The 19741-nt window shown below is 36.2% G+C and overlaps 1 long non-coding RNA gene across 1 annotated transcript; it reads left to right on the top strand.

Annotated features, from left to right (window-relative positions):
- Positions 1–4327: 4327 nt before the first annotated feature.
- LOC147916095 (uncharacterized) lies at positions 4328–19407 on the top strand. The gene is made up of 3 exons (XR_015553344.1): positions 4328–4522; positions 11784–12576; positions 19084–19407. It is a non-coding gene; the product is annotated as an uncharacterized LOC147916095 (long non-coding RNA).
- Positions 19408–19741: the final 334 nt, after the last annotated feature.

The following is a 19741-nucleotide window of genomic DNA, read 5'->3' as shown; positions in this document are numbered from 1 at the left end:
TTTATAGTTTTCGGTGTACAGATCTTTCACCTCTTTGGTTAAATTTATTCCTAGGTATTTTATTCTTTTTGTTGCAATTGTAAATGGGATGGTATTCTTAATTTCTCTTTCTGCTACTTCGTTGTTAGTGTACCGAAATGCGACTGATTTTTGTATGTTGATTTTGTATCCTGCAACTTTACCATATTCGTTTATTACTTCTAAAAGTTTTCTGGTGGATTCTTTAGGGTTTTCTATATATAAAATCATGTCATCTGCAAATAGTGACAGTTTCACTTCTTCCTTTCCAATTTGGATCCCTTTTATTTCTTTCTCTTGCCTGATTGCTCTGGCTAGGACTTCCAATACTATGTTAAATAGGAGTGGTGACAGTGGGCATCCTTGTCTGGTTCCTGTTCTTAGAGGGATAGCTTTCAGTTTTTCACCATTGAGGATGATATGAGCTGTGGGTTTCTCATATATGGTCTTTATTATGTTGAGGTACTTTCCTTCTATACCCATTTTATTCAGAGTTTTTATCATAAATGGATGCTGGATCTTGTCAAATGCTTTCTCTGCATCTATTGAGATGATCATGTGATTTTGTTCTTCATTTTATTAATGTGGTGTATTACGTTGATTGATTTGCGAATGTTAAACCATCCCTGCATCCCTGGAATAAATCCCACTTGATCATGGTGTATAATCTTTTTAACGTATTGTTGTATGCGATTTGCTAGTATTTTGTTGAGGATTTTTGCATCGATGTTCATCAGTGATATTGGCCTGTAATTTTCTTTTTGTGTTGTCCTTGTCTGGTTTTGGTATCAGGGTAATGTCAGCTTCCTAGAATGAGTTAGGAGCTTCCCCCTCCTCAATTTTTGGAAGAGTTTGAGAAGGATAGGTATTAAGTCTTCTTTGAATGTTTGGTAGAATTCACCAGGGAAGCCGTCTGGTCCTGGACTTTTATTTTTGGGGAGGTTTTTGATTACTGTTTCGATCTCCTTACTGGTGATTGGTCTATTCAAATTCTCCACTTCTTCTTGATCCAGTTTTGGAAGGTTGTATGATTCTAAGAATTTATCCATTTCTTCCAGATTGTCGAATTGGTTGGCATATAGTTTTTCATAGTATTCTCTTATGATCTTTTGTATTTCTGAGGTGTCTGTTGTAACCTCTCCTCTTTCATTTCTGATTTTACTTATTTGTGCCTTCTCTCTTTTTTCTTGCTGAGTCTAGCTAAAGGTTTGTCTATTTTGTTGATCTTTTCAAAGAACCAGCTCTTGGTTTTATTAATTTTTTCTATTGTTTTTTTGGTCTCTATTTCATTTATTTCTGCTCTGATTTTTATTATTTCCCTTCTTCTACTGATTTTGGGCTTTGTTTGTTCTTCTTTTTCCAGTTCCTTTAGGTGCATTTTTAGATTGTTTATTTGAGATTTTTCTTGTTTGTTGAGATAGGCCTGTATCGCTATAAACTTCCCTCTTAGAACCGCTTTTGCTGTATCCCATAAATTCTGGCATGTCGTATTTTCATTTTCATTTGTCTCCAGGTATTTTTTGATTTCTTCTTTGATTTCTTCGTTAACCCAGCTGTTGTTCAGTAGCATTTTGTTTAATCTCCATGTATTTGTGGCTTTTCTGATTTTCTTCCTATAGTTGATTTCTAGTTTCATACCGTTTCATCTAGTTTTCATACCGAAAAGATGCTTGGTATTATTTCAATCTTCTTAAATTTATGGAGACTTGTTTTGTGGCCTAATATGTGATCAATCCTGGAGAATGTTCCATGTGCATTTGAAAAGAACGTGTATTCTTCGGTTTTTGGATGGAATGCTCTGTATATATCTACTAGGTCCATCTGTTCTAAGGTGTCGTTTAAGGCCAATGTTTCCTTATTGATCTTCTGTTTGGATGATCTATCTGTTGGTGTAAGTGGAGTGTTAAAGTCCCCTACTATTATTGTGTTACTGTCTATTTCTGTTTTTATGTCTGTTAATAATTGCTTTATATATTTAGGTGCACCTACATTGGGTTTGTAGATATTTACAAGTGTTATATCCTCGTGTTGGATTGTTCCCTTGATCATTATGTAATGCCCTTCTTTGTCTCTTTTTACAGTTTTTGTTTTAAAGTCTATTTTGTCTGATATGAGTACTGCTACCCCAGCTTTCTTTTCATTGCCATTTGCGTGGAGTATCTTTTTCCATCCCTTCACTTTCAGTTTGTGAGTGTCTTTAGGTCTGAAGTGTGTCTCTTGTATGCAGCATATATATGCGTCTTGTTTTTATCCAGTCAGCCACCCTATGCCTTTTAATTGGGGCATTTAGTCCATTGACGTTTAAAGTAGCTATTGATAAGTATGTACTTACTGCCATTTTTTAACTTTTTATTTTTTTCCTCAGTGTTTAAGTAGTCCTTCTCTGTTCCTTACTTCTTCTATACAGAATTGATGGTCACTTTAGTTTGACCTCTGTCTGAAAGCTGTACTCTTTAACTACCCTCCTCCCTCCTTTTATGTTTTTGATATCATATCTAACCTCTTTTTTGTGCATTTGTATCCATTACGTTCTAATCGTGGAAATAGATAATTTTTCCTATTTGTGGTCTTCTCTTTTCCCCTTAAATCAGTCCCTTTAACATTTCTTGTAGCACTGGTTTCTTGGTGACAAACTCCTTTAATTTTTGCTTATCTGGGAAAATTTTGATCTCTCCTTCCATTTTGAACGATAACCTTGCCAGGTAGAGTATTCTTGGCTGTAAGTTTTTTCCTTTTAGCACTTTAAATATATCGTGCCATTCTCTTCTAGCCTGTAAGGTTTCTGCTGAGAAGTCAGCTGATAGCCTTATGGGGTTTCCTTTGTATGTAACTTGACATTCTCTTGCGGCTTTTAGGATTCTCTCTTTATCTTTAATTCTGGACATTTTGATTATGATGTGTCTTGGTGTGGGCCTCTTTGGGTTTATCTTGTTTGGGGCTCTCTGTGCCTCCTGTACCTGGATGTCTGTTTCCTTCCTTAGGTTAGGGAAGTTTTCATCTATTATTTCTTGAAATAGATTCTCTGCCCCCTTGTCTCGCTCTTCTCCTTCCGGGACACCTATAACACGGATGTTAGTGCGCTTGATGATGTCCCAGAGGTCCCTTAGACTGTCCTCACTCTTTTTAATTCTTTTCTCTTTTACCTGTTCACCTTGGGTAATTTCTTCTAGTCTTTCTTCCAGCTCACTGATCCGTTCTTCTGTATCCTCTACTCTGCTTTTGAGTCCCTCTAATGAGTTTTTCATTTCCAGTATTGTATTCTTCATTTCTGATTGGTTCTTTTTTATATCTTCCATTTCTTTGTTGACATTCTCACTGAGTTCATCTATTCTTCTCCCCAGATCAGTGAGCATCCTTAACACTCTTAGTTTGAACTCTCCGTCAGGTAGGTTGCTCATTTCTGTTTCACTTAGTTCCTTTTCTGGGGTTTTGTCCTGTTCCCTTACTTGGAATGTATTCTTTTGCCTCCTCATTTTGCCTCTTTCCCTGTGCTTGTGTCTACGTATTAGGTAGGTCAGCTACGTCTCCTGCTCTTGGATAGGTGACCTTATGTAAGTGATGCCTTAGGAGGCTTCCAGTGTGCTTCCCTCAGTTCTCAATGTTCCAGGGGTGGCCCCTATGTGGGCTACATGTGTCCTTCTATTGTGGCCTGTTAGCTCTCCCTATAGGCGCCCAGGGAGGCTGAGTTATGCTCCTGGCCAGCTGTTGTAATGCTCAGCTGCTTGTAGTTGTTGTGGGCCCTTCAGTCTCTTTATCAGGTGTGGGGAGCCCCAGCACAGTTGGCTGTAAGTTCTAATACCACATTTGTGTTGCAGTATTTCTTTTAAGTGAGTAGGCCCCCAGTGTGGCAGGTTGTTAGGCTCAGGGCCTTAGAATTGCTGTAAACCTCTAGCCTATTAGGTCTCTTGTCAGCTCTCTGAGGATTGCAGCTGGGTGGGGCTGGCCTCAGGCACAGGAGCACCCAATTGTTTCAGGCTTTGGAAGTTGGGGCAAACCTCCTATGTGGGTCTTTGAGAAGCACAAGTCTTCTGCAGCTGACAAGCCCTGCCGCCCAGAGGTCCACACACACAGTCAACACAGTCCTGCCCCGTGTGAGCGCCCCGACCTCCCCAAGCGGACCCAGTCTCTCCACGGCGGGAGCCCCACACACTCCGCCACCACGCCACACTCTCCACCCGCTCCTTGTGCACACCCTGCCCCGCTCAAGTCAGCTCAGTTGCCAGGCTGCAGAAAATCCAGTCACCAATCTATGCAGGCCCACACGTTGCCTGAGGGCTTGTTGTTAGGTGGGGCCAGTCTCTAGGGTGGGCTGCCTGCCTTGGCTGAGCTGGATTAAATCGGTGCTCTAGCGGGTGGAGCAGACCCTGGGCTAGCAGGCCTCAGGGAGAACTCCAATGGCGTCTGTGTCAGCACGCTCACACCAGGCCACAACAATGGCCGCCGCCAATGTCCCAGTCCCTGGAGAGGTCTCACCCCTCACCGAGATGCACTCAGGGCCTATTAGGTGAGTCTCTTGTCACCAAAGCAGTGTGCACCTTTCTTTCTGGTGATTTTAGGATGCTTTCTGGCACAGGTGAGTTTGTGCGCGGGCCCTTTAAGAGCCAGTTTTAGTTTTTTGTGAACCAGGTTTTCTGGGGGTGCTCCCCAATGCTTTAGTAGCAGGCAAGGTCAGATATTATGCCACTGGTGTCGATTGTGCTGGGTCCACAAAATGCCCCCAGCGGGGGCGCTCCCCGGCTCAGGGCCCCGCGCCTCCAGGGAGGGTGCGTACCTGTGAGCTGCTCCCGGTGGCCGTGACGCTGGCGGCTTGTGAAGGCGGCGTTTTTCCTCTCCGGAAGGGAGTCTCTGCCTCTTCCACCCCAGTTAGGATTGTCCGTTGTTGCAGGAGTTCCTCTCATCCAGTTTTCAGTTCTGTCTCAGGGGTAATTTTTCCACGAGTAGTTGTAAATTGGCTGTGTCCACGGGAGGAGGTGAGTTCAGAGTCTGCCTACGCCGCCATCTTGACTCCGCCTCCTACACAATACATTTTGATCTCTCTCTTTTTTCTTTCTCTCTCTTTTCCTATCTCCATAAGACAAAAATTACCTAGCTGAGTGAAAGGAAAGTCTCTCAAAGTGAAAAATTTAATAATCTCATGGAATATCTGAAAAATATATAAAATGAACCTAAAGCATGCACTGAAATAAAATAAGAAATTATTTGAATACACTTTCTAATATTGTGTCTATATTCAAAGATAAAGAGTCAAAGTAAACAGCTAGACATCATGTGACTTTAATGTGTCTTTATGTTGAGTTCTTAACTCAGAAATTAATCTTGATCTGATTTATTCTGATTATGAGACCATAGATTATGATATCAACTCTTCAGTATACTCTGAAAAATATAGCCTCTATATATATTTCATCATTTCAATACACTTAAGATTTTATAACATTAGTTTATGATACTATTTTCTTTTAAATTACCTGAAGCATTCATTTATGTGTTATGAATAATTTGATTACAGGTCCATTCCCAAATACTATTTTTGTTTATTTTCTTACCTACTACAAACATCTCACGTTCATCACTTAAATAACTGAAATATTTCCTACATATTTATATTTATCTTGAAAGGAAAAGCAATAAATTGTGATCTGATATAAGGCATTTACAGGTACCATAATCCAAAGCAGTCTGAAGCCATATTTTTGACATATTTCAACAGAAATCTGCTTTAGCCAGGCTTCCAACTCTCCTGGTAATACCATACTCATTGTTGCTTCATGATTATGCTGATATATTATTTTCCTCCAATGAGAATTTTCTCCCTTCTTCCATTTTCCATGTCAAGTTGCAACTCCCATTTAAAGGTTTTCTTGATTATTTCTGGGTAAAGTTATCATTTCTTTCTTTCCCCATTCTTTATATTCCTTTGTGTTTTAGTTATCTACATGCGTGTCCGATATATATTAAGGATATTTGAATTTCTAAAGGTCAGAGATAAAACTTTATTTTTGAATCCTACTTTTGGTATATAGATAGCGTTAATGGCCTCAATTGTGCACACTTACCTGTTTCCAAGCCTTTCAATAGTGCCCTCCCACACTCTGGACTTGGATATGTGACTGACTTTGACCAATGGAGCAAAGAATAGTTGAATAGTAGAATAGTTGGAGCATACCTTCATAAGAACATGCTTAGCTAGTCTCTTGAAAAGATGTGAGAGCAGAGTCAAGTAACCCTATTCTACAGCAAGCCTACTCCCAGATGCATCAGCTCCCAACAAGCAGCCAGTGTACCCTACTCACATGAGTGAGCCCTGCCAAGACCAGAGGATAGTCTAGCTTAAATTATTGAGCTGCAATTTTGTGAACCAAATAAATGCTTATTGTTTTGAGCCCCTGAATGTTGACCTAGTTTGTTACACAGAATTATTATGCCATTAGAAAACTGGATACACTATCCCCAGAACCCAAACACAGCAGCCTCACAGTACTTTGAACATGTATAAAACTTAATGAAGATTGGATGAATACATTCTAGATTGTGCTTAAAGATGACTCCAACACATTCATAAACTAGTGGGCAATAAGCAAGGGGAGCTGGCTTCTTTGAGCATCTGTAATATGCTAAGCAAGGCGCTGTATAATTTCATTTTGATTCCACTTACCCATTGCCACAACTATGGCGGGTAGTTGTTAGAAAATCTATTTTACAGAAAACAAAATTGAGGCTTAGAGAGATCATGTAGCTCATCTAGGTAATACATGGAGTTTAAAAAAGGCTTAAATTATGGCATACCAAGCTGATAGCAAAGTTAATGTTCATCATGTCAGAATTATCGCACAAGCCTTTGGGAGGGAGAGGTTATTAAATGAGTTAATATGCAATAATTTTTTAAAATAATTTTAGGATACTTTGTAACTGGCATTTTTTTATGATACTTCTCTTCTTTGGAATGCAATTTGATGATATGCAAGTGAAGTAAGCCTATTGTAAGACTTTTACACTTTTATCTTGCTTCTCACATCATCCCACAAATTCTTTCTATTGTTCAACAAATTTTTTACTAGGTGCTTACTGTATGTCCAGTACTATATTAAGTACTGGATATATGGTTGTGAGCAAAACAGATACAGGCCCATACAGGCTTATGAGTCAGTAGGATGCATCATTTCAGTGATGGTAGCTAAAAATCACCGTGTGGAAGTATTTATATCACAGCAATTGGCAAACACTACAAATTGGGGCTTTTTCTTTTCTTTCTTTTTTTTGAGTGGTGGTTGTTAAATATTTACCAGGATACATTTAGTAGCCTTTGGCCCAACTAAGAAAGACAATTTGTAATTATGTTGCACTTGGAAGCCTACATATAATGAATATAAAGAAATAAATTAGTCTGGTTAAATGAAAAACAGTTTGGATGAGGGAAAAAAACCAAAAATCTCTACAATAGTTATAATGGACACACATAATACATAAGGACATTCCTCCAATACAAGGAAAGAGAAAAACGGAGGTGAAAATATGTGGCAGGCACATGAGATATACAGGCAAACATCAAACTAAATACATATTAGGCAAAAAGTGTTACTAGAAATGAAGACGGTTACTTCATACCAATAAAAGAAAGAATTGACTATGTGTATAAAATAATTCTGAACTTTTGTGTACCTAATAACAAGCCTCATAAAAAGTAAAGTAAAATCAAAATTCAAGTATATTATAAAGGAAAAATCTTAAGCCATAATTATGGTTGGTATTTTAATATAAATTTCTTATGTATTTGTATATAAATCAGACTAAAAATTGGTACATGAAGATTTAAAATATGAGCTAGCAAATTTATGGGATACCAGAATTCAGCCAAAATAATTTGAGAATGCACCGTGATTCAAGTACAAATAAAATTTTTACCAAAAATAATAACATACCAGAATAGATTAAGAAAAGAGAGATTTTGTAAACAAATAATATTAATAGTAAAAATGGTTCATAATTAAAGAAATACTCTGAAGGACTTTCTATCAGTAAATTTTTAAACTTACATGGAATGGACAAATTTGAGAACACTATAACTTCCTAAAATTAACTTGTGAAATTTTTAAATGTTGAATCAATAATTTACTGTCTTCACATACAAAAGACACAAAATGTGTCTTTTGAAGACACATTTATTGTCTTCAAAACAGTCAAGGTCTTTTAAAAGTACTGCCAAACTTTCAAGTTGTAGACAGTGTCAAATTTCAATATATTCTTTCATATAACACAGGGATAGAATTGCTCCCCAATTTATTTTATGAAACTAGAGCACACTTGATACAAAATTAGAATGTATGTAAATAATAAATTTAAGGCATAAACTTATAAACATTGATACAAAAATTCTATGTAAATATTAACAAACAGAATCTAGTAAGTATTAAAAAATAAATAATATGGCATGACCAACTTTGGTTTATCCTAGAAATATAACAGAATATCTAATTGAAAATCTATTAATAAAATCCATTGCACTAATAAATTAAAGAAAAATATATATAACCACCTTAGAAGATACAGAAAGTATATTTGAAATAATTTAGAACGTATTCTTCACTCATTACAAACTATGAGTAAAGAGAACTTCCTTAATCTGACAGAAGAAATCAACAAACACACGGAGACTACATACTTAAGAGTAAAGCAATATAAGAATTGTTTTTTTAGTCAAGAAGAAAGAATTTCTATTCAACAATGTCCTGTAAGTCCTAGATAACTCAGCAAAACAAGGAAAACATATAAATGTAAAATAATTGGAAAGGATAGAAGAAAACTATCATTGTTGATAAATAATGGCTGTCTTCATAAAAAAATTGAAGAAAATGGACAAATTAGGAAATTAATGAGTTCAACAAAATCAATGGATATAATAACAATATACAAAAATAAATTTAATTCCAAGAATAAATTACAAAATATACCTTTCTAAAAATAAATAGAGTTTTTACTATTATAAAACTATGTAATTGTAGGAATAACTGTTATTGAAGAGTTACTAAATTCAAGTCATTGTTCTAAGAAATTGTATATATCAACTCATTTATAGTGAAAGTAACCCAAAGAGATGTAAAATCAGAGGCAAAGGATGGTACCCAAGATTACACATTAAATAGCAGAACCAGGAATGCATATAGTCAGTCTAGTCTACATTCTTAACTACTATGCTGAGCTTCCCTGTGTCCTTATTAATTTAGTGTAATTTTGGTACAGGAATTAACAAATTGGTAGAAGATAATAGGGACCCCAGAAACCACATTCACTTAGGCCTGGTAGGAAGGAAATGGTTAACAGCAGGGCTGAGATCCATCCTCAAATTTATGAAGGAGATGCCCCCAGAAAAGAAAGGAAGGAAGGTGGTCTGATCAAATTTCCTCATAAACATTTTAATAAAAGATTTTCTGGCAAACACATTAATGATATTAGCTCATAGGAGAGACAATGTTCTTGCCTAATCTGTCCAGTTGCCTTATGAACAGACAATTTGGAACCAAAGGCTTGGGGGGCCATGGATTCCTAAGAAATGTAACTTTTAGAGTATAAAATGGAGCTGTTTCGTGACTAATACAGCTCTCATCTTTGTAAGCGATGTGCCTGCAAACCTTTCTGAGAGACCTCACATAATAATCAGGGCCCCAAGTGCCGACTACATAACAATAGCTTGTTTTACTTGGGGTTCTCAGTTATTGGTGTCCTTAAAATTACTTATGAAGCTTGATACTGGGTCAAATCTATGATTCATGTGAGTGTTATTTGACACTGATCATTTGTGTTTGCTCTTAGAGACACTTGACAAATCAAAGAATTAGTGTTACAGATCACTGGGAAAATAATGCACTAGTCAATTATAGTTAGTTATTCATGTGAATTAAATAAATTTAGAATCTTGTTTTAAGCCATAGGCAAAAATAAACTCCATGTGGATTATAAGACCTAAATGTGAAGTTAAGCTTTAAAACTTTTGTACAAAGAACAGAAGAATATCTTGACCTCAGAAGAGGAAGAAAATCTTAAACAAGATTTAAAAAGTACAAACCGTTAAAAGAATTGATAAACCTGACTGTTTTGAAATTAAAAACGTCTTAGTGATAAAATCATACAAAAATAAAGTAAAAAAGAATGATCAGAGACAAATATTCACAATGCATAAAATAAAAGATCAGTATCTGAATTTATGAAGAACTCCAATAAAATGATTTAAATAAGACAAACATTCTAATGAAAAAAGTAAATAAAGTATATGAATTGGCAATGAGAAGGAGATAAAACAAAAAAATAAGAAATATTACAAAATACTCAGCCTCATAGTAATTGGGGAAATACAAGTTAACCACAATAAAAATACTATTTTAGATTTATCCAATGGGTAAAATTTTAAAAGTCTGACAATATTGTGTTGATAAATACACAGACTGATAGAAAACTGTATGCGCTCTTGGTTTGTAGTTGTAAATTGATTTAAAAAACAACCTTGGGAAGTAATCTAGAAATAGCTGGTAAAGTTTAAAATTTATATACTCTAGGACTCAGCAACTACTAGGTATAAATACCAGAGAAACTCTTGTATACAAAGAGACAAATAAGAATGTTCTTTGGAGCATTTCATTTAATATTAAAATGTGGTAATACCCTAAAAACAGGAAGTAAGTAGATTGACATATAGTGGCATATTTGTACAATGAAATGCAATATGGAAAATGAAAATAAATGACTAACGCTATGTATATCAATATGATTTAATCTCACAGCTTTTTTTGGCAAATTAAAGTTGCAGAAAGGTATATACTGTATGTTACTATCATAGAAAAATGTTTCTATTTTGGGGCTCATAGATATGTGGAAAAAGTATAAAAATCTCCATAGAATTTATAGATGTCAATTTCAGAATTAAGGTTATGCCTGAGGAGGATAGAAGGGGAACAGGATTGGGGAAGTTTTCCTAGAAAAGTTTAATTCTACTGATAATATTTTGTTTTATCTCTGTGTGTGGTATTTTGGGTCTTTATTGCCGTATTTTGTATATTTTTATATGAGTATTTATATTCATAATTGTATTTATAAATACCATTATATATAAATACTGTTTATATTTATAAATATTAAATATTCAATAATCTTAATAAAAATATACAAAGAAAGAGAAGACATTATTAAACATTGAAGCTGACACTGAAGCTGTTGGTTAGAGGGGAGAGAGGCTCTGGTGAAATACTCTAGAATTTTTATTTTAGTGACCAAAGAGTTACGGGAGCGGAGATCTTGGCACTCAGAGGGCTGCACGCTCAGGAAAGAACAAAGAATAAATCAGATAAATATCTTCTCCGCACAATAAGGACACAACCAGAGAGCTTCTCTGTTTTGATCATGATCTGAATTAAAAAAAAAAAAGTTGCCAAGAAACAAATGATTCATTTGTGATGCAGAGGTCCCATAAATCATGTAAAACTGCTCTGGGATGCCATGTTTCTATGCAGGCAGCACTGCAGATGAGTGCAAAATCCAAAATTATGAAACACTTAGAAAAACAAACAACCACTAGTGAGTCTCAGCATACATGAAAAAAAATGCCTGATTAGGTGTTCCAAAAATTGTTTCATAGAAATATGGAAAATACCTGTAAGTTAATCACCCAGAATTCAAACAACAAAAAAAAAGAGATAAAAAGATGAAAAAGATAAAAAATATGGATCAGAAACCCAAAAGAATGCTACATTTAATTTTGTTTCTTACTGTATCCCTAGGACTTAGAACAATGCCTGGCGCAAATGTGGATTTCAATAAATAGTGAAAACATGAATAAAGGAATGAATCATCCGGTCTTTAATTCAGCAGGAACGTCTGAGCTAGAAATATAAATGTGGAATTCACTGGACTATAAATGATATTTAAAATGCCAACATTTATAATCAGAATAGAGAATGAAGAACATGCAGAGAAGACTGAGATGAGAACAGGAAAAAAGGAAGAAATCCACGAGAATGTCATACTATGAATTTCTCTTTCCAGACAATAATAATGATAAATTGCATGCCTCACTACCTCTTTCCAAGCACCACCTTCTCCCCTCCCCAACCACCACATAAACGCACAGACTTTTGTTGCAGCGGAGGGTCTACTGATTCTTCAGCCAGGATCGCTAATATGGCAAATCTTGCTGTTCCCTGTTGTGTTACACAGCTGCAACCTTGAGCTCCCTGATCACACAAGGGGAAGAGTTGATGCTCTCCCCATCTACAACTGCTGAAGTGACAGGATAAGGCTAAAGACAAAGTTCTGCCCTATCACATCTTCTGTATCCTGGCCTCTAATTGCACCAGTGGAAGGGCTGGTTCCCTAATCATGCAACTTAAAAACAGGAAAATCAATTGCCAAGGTACCCCATCCTGGCACGTGGACCTGATAGATTACTGTGAGCTCCCTGGAGAGTGTGATGGACACCAGGAATCCTGTCTTCATGAGTTATCCCCAGTGAGTGTTGTTCCAAAAGGTCAGGTGTGAGAGCTGGCAGAGAATTTGCCCTTCTTTACACAGCAGGTAAGCCAGACATTCTACCAATCTACCTGAAGAAACATTATAAGAGGTGGCTTTGAAATTCTGCATTTTTATGTGGATTAATCTCCATGCAAATATTGGATAACACTCTAGTGAACTTTCAAGAGTGAAGAGGAAAAATAAACTTCAAATTTGGTCTTCCTCTCTCCCCCACCTCATTCCTTCTTCCTTTTCTTCCCCCACCTCTGTCTCTCTCATTTTCTTCCCCACATAAACACACATGTACACCCACAGACACACACAATCCCAAATATCAAACACTACTGAGTATGCCTGTGTGCAAGGCGTTCTGCAAAGGAACTCAGACGATTTATTTTTTTGGATATCGGCAAGAATATAATGGTGGTTTAAATGTAGACTCTGTCTTCGAGAAGTTTGAAGTGTGCTGAAAATGATTTTAATGCACGTAAATAATTCTAGTTAGAATATAATTCAATATAGAATGTTCCATATTTATGAATTACTAACACTTACGAAGTGCTTATTATTTGTCAGACACTATTCCAAGTATTTTTAATATATATTATCTCATTTAATCCTTACTTTAATTATGTAAGGCGGATAGATACTATTCTTCCTATTTTGACATCTAAAGAAACTGGGAGTCAGGTGTTTGAGTTGTTTGTCCAAGATCGAATATCTAATCGAGAACATACTTAGAAGTTTACCCAAGTAGGCTGACTCCATAGCCTTTGGGTGCACAGAGCAAAAAGATGGGCTTCAAGGACCATGGGATGCTTTTGCAGGAAAAAGCAACATTTGTGTTCAGTTTCAAATGATGGATTATCCTACAATATATGAAATAGTTTTAAATATTAATACCAATATTAGTACTAAAGGTAAGAACATTGAATTAGTTTTAAGATATTTTACTACTCTATTTGTTCTTATACTTATAACATAGTCATATTGAACTTGAATGATAAATACCAATGTGAACCTGTTTATTTCTTTTCAAAAATATGTATAAAAAAGACTTAAAAGCAATGACTAACTAATAGTAATAAACACAATCAGCATCCAGATTATTTTCCGTAAATACCAAGAACCAGAGCTGCTTGAGGAGTGGCTGATTCCAGGTCTGGGGCAGGAAATATACCAGATTTGTAAATATTTTTACTCCAGAAAGCATGGAAACATTCGAAGACTGGTTGGTTAAGCAAAAAACACAGAAGCCAACATGAAGGGGCTCACTCTAACCAAAAATGAGGCAATTTAAGCATCAAAAACAATGATGAATACAATTAATTGAAACATTGATTAATAAAACCCATGAGTTTATATGCTTTTAAAGAAAGACAGACAGAAAACAAAAAAGGCAAAAGCAACTTGTTGAACTCCACTGGATGTAACTTAGGAAGTAACTCCTTATGCAAAGACAGCAAATAGATGGAAAAAAATTAAACATCTAACCTCTCTTTTCTGAATGAACTGCATTTCTGAGTAACCTAATAGCTCTAGTTGATAAAGAAAATTCTCTTCTTTAGAGAAGGAATGTTGAAATAAACAAGTAACCATTTTGCAACCTTTAATGAAAAAATTACCTCAGTCAATGAGCATCAATAGTTACAACCAATAAATGAAAAGTTGTAGAGAATTTTACAGTGGGAGTGTGATAGTTAATTTTATGTGTCAACTTGACTGGACCACAGGGTGCTCAGACATTTGGTCAAACATTATTCTGGGTGTGTCTATGAGGAGGTTTCCAGGTGAGATTAACATTTGATCTGTAGATTTAGACTGAGTAAAGCAGATTGCCCTCACTAACATGGGTGGGCCTCATCCAAACAATTGAAAGTCTAAATAGAACAAAAAAGCTGAACCTCCCATGAGTAAGGGGAACTCCTCCTGCCTGACTGCCTTGGAGCTGGGACACCAGTTTTTCCCTGTCTTTGGAGTCAAACTGAAACATCAGCTCTTCCTAGGTCTTTAGCCTGCCAGCATTCATACTGGAACCACACCATTGGTTCTCCTGGATCTTTAGTTTTCTAACTGCAGATCTTGACATTTGTTGGTCTCCATAATCATGGGAACCAATTTTTTATAGTAAATCACTATATTGCCCAAGTGTCAAGGCAATATTGCCTTGGTTCTGTTTCTGTAGAGAACCCTGACTCATACAGATTTTGGTACTGAGTAATTCTAGAGAAACAATATTAAGGATGAGTTTTCTGAATTGGTTCTAGGGTTTCTGGAATTGGCTGTCTAATCTGATAAAATTTAAAGATGCTAATGACTCTATTTCCAGTAGTAAAGAGAGCACTGACAGTCCATAGTGTGATCTGGCAATAGAGGTTCCCCAAACATCAACATTGGATACTCCTAATCAAACACTTATAAGATGCAAGGATTTTGGTGACTATGTATATAATACTCTCAGACATTTTTAGTAAAACAATGAATATAATGAGGTTGGCTGGTTGCTTCTAATATCACTGGGGACTCAAATTCACAGTTTAAGTGTTACATATATGACCAGAAACTACTGTGTGCCCTGAAGGAGATGTCCTTGAGTTTTGGAGGCAGCATATTCCTCATTTGGTTGTGTTTCTCTTGCCCATTTACCAAATCACCCAAAAAGCTGCTAGTTTTGAGTGAGGTCCAGAACAAGAGAAAGCTGTGCAACAGTTCCAGGCTATTACGCAAGCTGCCTTGACACGTGGGTTATATGATCCAGCAGATACAATGGACAGATAGGGATGCTTGTTTGGAGCCTTTGGCAGCCCCTACAGGAGAATCACAGCACAGGCCTTTAGATTTTTGGAGCAAAGCCCTGCCACTCCTCTGCAGATAACTACTTTCCTTTTGAGAAACAGCATTACTTCTGAACAAGGAACTCACTTCATAGCAATTTATTGTGGCAGTGGGCCCATGATCATAGAATTCACTGCTCTTATCATGTTCCCCATCATCCTGAAGCAGCTGGTTTGAGAGAACGATGGAATGCCTTTTAAAGACTCAGTTGCAGCAACAGCTAAGAGGCAATACCTTGCAGGACTGGGGCGAGGTTCTCCATACAGAAGGCTGTACGAGCTCTGAATCAGTGTCCAGTATATGGTGTTGTTTCTCACATAGCCAGGACTTCTGGGGGAATCAAGGGGTACAAATGGAAGTGGCATGACACACTATTAACCCTAGGGACTCACTAGCAATTTTTTTTTAATAGATTTTATTTTTTAGACAAGTTTCAGGTTCACAGCATAATTGAGCAAAAGCTACAGAGATTTTCCATATCTCCTCTGCCTCCACACATGCATAACCTCCCCCTTTACCGATATCCCCCACCAGAGTGCTACATTTCTTACAATTGATGAACTTACATTCATACATCACCACTCAATGTGCATAGTTTGCATTAGGACTTGCTCTTCATGTTGTGGATTCTATGGGTTTGGACAAATTTATAACAACAAACATCTACCATTATGGTATCATAGCAGTTTCACTGCCCTAAAAATCTCCTGTGGTTCACCTATTCATGCCTCCCTCCCCACCCCCAGCCCCTGGCAACCACTATTCTTTTTACTTTCTCCATAGTTTTGTCTTTTAGAGAGTGTCATATAATTGGAATCATACAATATATAGCCTTTTAAGATTGGCTTCACTTAGTAATATGCATTTAAGTTTCCTCTGTCTTTTTTCATGGCTTGTTAGCTCATTTCTTTCTAGTGCTGAATATTGCACTATCAGGAGGTACTATAGTTTATTTATGCATTCACCTAGTGAAGGACAACTTGGTTGCTTCCAAGTTTTGACAATTATGAATTAAACTGCTACAATCATCCATGTGCAGATTTTGTGCGAACATGAGTTTTCAACTCCTTTGGGCAAATACCAAGGACTTGTGGATTGTATGGTAAGAGGATATTTGGTTTACAAGTATTGCCAAAGTGTTTTCAAAAGTGGCTGTACCATGTTGCATTCCCACCATGAACGAATTAGAGTTTCTGTTGCTCCACATCCTTGCTAGCATTTGGGTGTTATCTGTTTTCCGGATTTTATCCATTCTAATAGGTGTGTAATGATATCTCATTGTTGTTTTAATTTACATTTCTCTGATGATATATAATATGAAGCAATGTTTCATATGTTTTCCGTCTGTATATCTTCTTTGGTGAGGTGTCTATTAAGGTCATTAGCCATTTTTTAATTGGTTGTTTGTTTTGTTATTGTTGAGTTTTAAAAGTTGTTTGTGTATTTTGAATAACAGTCCTTTATCAGATATATCTTTAGCAAATGTTTTCTCCCAGTCTGTGGCTTGTTTTTTCGTTCTCTAGACAGTGCCTTTTTCAGAGCAGAAATTTTTCATTTTAATGAAGTCTAGCTTATCAATTCTTTCTTTCATGGACCATGCCTTTGGTGTTGTATCTAAAAAGTTCTTGCCAAACCCAAGGTCTTCTAGATTTTCTCTCACATTATCTTCTAGGAGTTTTATAGCTTTACATTTTAAATTTACGTTTGTGATTCATTTTGAGTTAAGTTTTGTGAAGGGTACAACGTATGTATCTAGATTTATTTTTTTTCATGTGGATGTCCAATTGTTTCAGCACCCTTTTTTGAAAAGATTAGCTTTTCTCTCTCATATTACCTTTGCTTTCTTGTCAAAGATCAGTTGACTATATTTATGTGGGTCTATTTCTGGGCTCTGTATTCTGTTCCATTGGTCTATTTTTCAATATCCACAAAATAACTTGCTGGGATTTTGATTGGGATTGTTATAGATCTATAGATCAAGTTGAGAAGAACTGATATCTTGACATTATTGAGTCTTCCTATCCATGAACAGGAACTACCTCTCCATTTATTTGGTTATCCTTGATTTCTTTTACCAGAGTTTTGTAGTTTTTCTCATACAGATCTTGTACATGTTAGATTTATGCATAAGTATTTCTTTTTTGGGGGTGCTACTGTAAATGGCATTGTGGTTTTAATTTCAAATTTTACTCGTTTGTTGCTGGTGTATAGGTAAGTGATTGATTTTTGTATATTAACCTTATATCCTACAACCTTGCTATAATCACTTATTTCTTTCAGGAGTCTTTGTTGATGCTTTTGGACTTTCTATGTAGACACTCTTGTCATCTGCAAACAAATACAGTATCATCTCTTCATTCTCAATCAGTATACCCCCTGAGTAATCATCACTAAAAGTGGGATAATCAGATATTATGTTTCTGATGTGACACAATAGGTAGCACACAGTAACACCTTAGGGTGTTCTTGCTAAAAAAGAAAAAAACCTGAATCAACACCAAGTCTCTAGATCAAATTTTCATTTTATTAACTATGGAAGATAGAAAAACAAGGTAAATACACCACAAAATGCCATAGTCACAAATACAGAATATGGGACATTCCACAGGAAAACTAACCCAGTTTCCCCCTAAAGTCAATGACATGAAAAAAGAAAGGAGAGAGAAACTGCTCTAGATTAAAAGGAACTTGCTCATTAGGTCCTAGGGGGATGCAGGAGGTTAGTCTAACTAGAGTAGAGTCACCAAAGACAAGAGTGGTATAGAATGGGGCACCTTGAAAAGGACTTCAAATTTAGACCAACTTGATTCCTTCCGGTTTTAAAATTTCAAACTTAAAGGTACCTACATATTGCCTTATGGGAAACAGCTTTTAAAACACTCTGTCAAGGTTGAAAAACAAATTGGAGAAAGAACTTGAAAATTTTTTCATGCTAGGTTAAGATGTTTAAATTTAAAAAGTGTTTCCATTTATGAGTCATTTTATTTATTTCCTTTGAAAACAAGCATTCTTAACTGAGGCAATATTGCCTCCTAGGAAAGGAAAGTTGTTCTTGGGATGTGAAATATATTATAATAATTTGTGGCCCTTCAAAGGGCTATAGTACATAAATAGATATACTGTATATCTGTGATATTAAAATTTCATGGAGGTGAAGATGATTAGGAAAAAAAAACATTAACAAGTCTCCTTAGGGTGCAACAATGAAAACAAGTTTGAAAAAAATAGCTCTAAGAAAAAAGCATATATTTATATTAACAAATCACGTACCTGTAACACATTTTATAAACTTCTTTATCATATATAAATAAAACCATACATCTGTCTAAAAATTTTAGGCACCATCCGTCTAAGAACAAATTTCTTTGGGCTCACTCTCCTCTTATACCCCATGAATCAGAAAATTATCTCTTTTGATCTATTCATCCTTCTAAGTCAAAACTTCATACCTTCTTGCTCTGAACCCCTGGCTTTCAAATTCCAATTTGTGATACTACTTGAGGCAGCATTCAGTTCGAATTCATATGCTCCTGCTATGAACTGAATGTTTTTGTCTCCCTGCTCTCAAATTTATATGTTGAAGCTCTAATCCCCAATATGATAGTATTTGGAGGTGGGGCCTTTAGAAGGTAATTAGATTTGGATTAGATCATGAGAATGGGGCCCTCATGATGGAATTAACTCCCTTGTAAAAAGAATGAGAGACATGACAACTCTCTCTCTCGGCCATTGAAGGATGCAGCAAGAAGGTGGCCATCTGCAAACCAGGAAGAGGGCCCTCGTCAGGGAACAAATCGCTAGCCCTTTGATCTTGGACTTCCCAGCCTCCAGAACTGTGAGTAAAAATGTTTGTTTTTTAATTCACCCAGAATATCATGTTTTGTTATAGCAGCCTGAACTAAGACAGTTCCTAATCCAGGTACGACCATCACCACATTTATTGAGCCGATCGCTCTTTGAGGTTAGAAATTGAGTTTAGAGTTAAAATTTTAAGAAAATGATTATCTTTTCTGATTAAGCATAAAATGTTTTTGGAATATATGATTTTTCAAAAGCTGTTGAGGGAGAGCAAAAATAAAGTTGTGAAGATGACATGGAAAAGGCCTTTCTGGTATGTGATCAAACCAAAGGAGTGCAAAAGAGAAAGAGATATTAAGTTAACTAGCTGAGGGAATGCCCAGTAAGATTATCTTTGTTCCAAAGTATTTAACATCTCTTAACCAAGGCCAAAACCTAGCAAAGGCTTTTAGCAGAAAGTTTTGGAGTTTAGTTCATGTTGAACGTAAATAGTTCTTTCAGAACGGACTACTGGAACATGAAAACACTGAGCAGGATTAACATATCTTAAAGTTTACAGGTGAGTAGAGGGCATAAGATGGCTAAAAATGCCCTG

Source organism: Ceratotherium simum, chromosome 10, assembly GCF_057802395.1.
Source record: "Ceratotherium simum simum isolate JZ-2026a chromosome 10, ASM5780239v1, whole genome shotgun sequence".
NCBI lineage: Eukaryota > Metazoa > Chordata > Mammalia > Perissodactyla > Rhinocerotidae > Ceratotherium > Ceratotherium simum.
The sequence above is the reverse complement of the archived record's forward strand: the minus strand, read 5'-3'. Positions and strand labels throughout refer to the sequence as shown.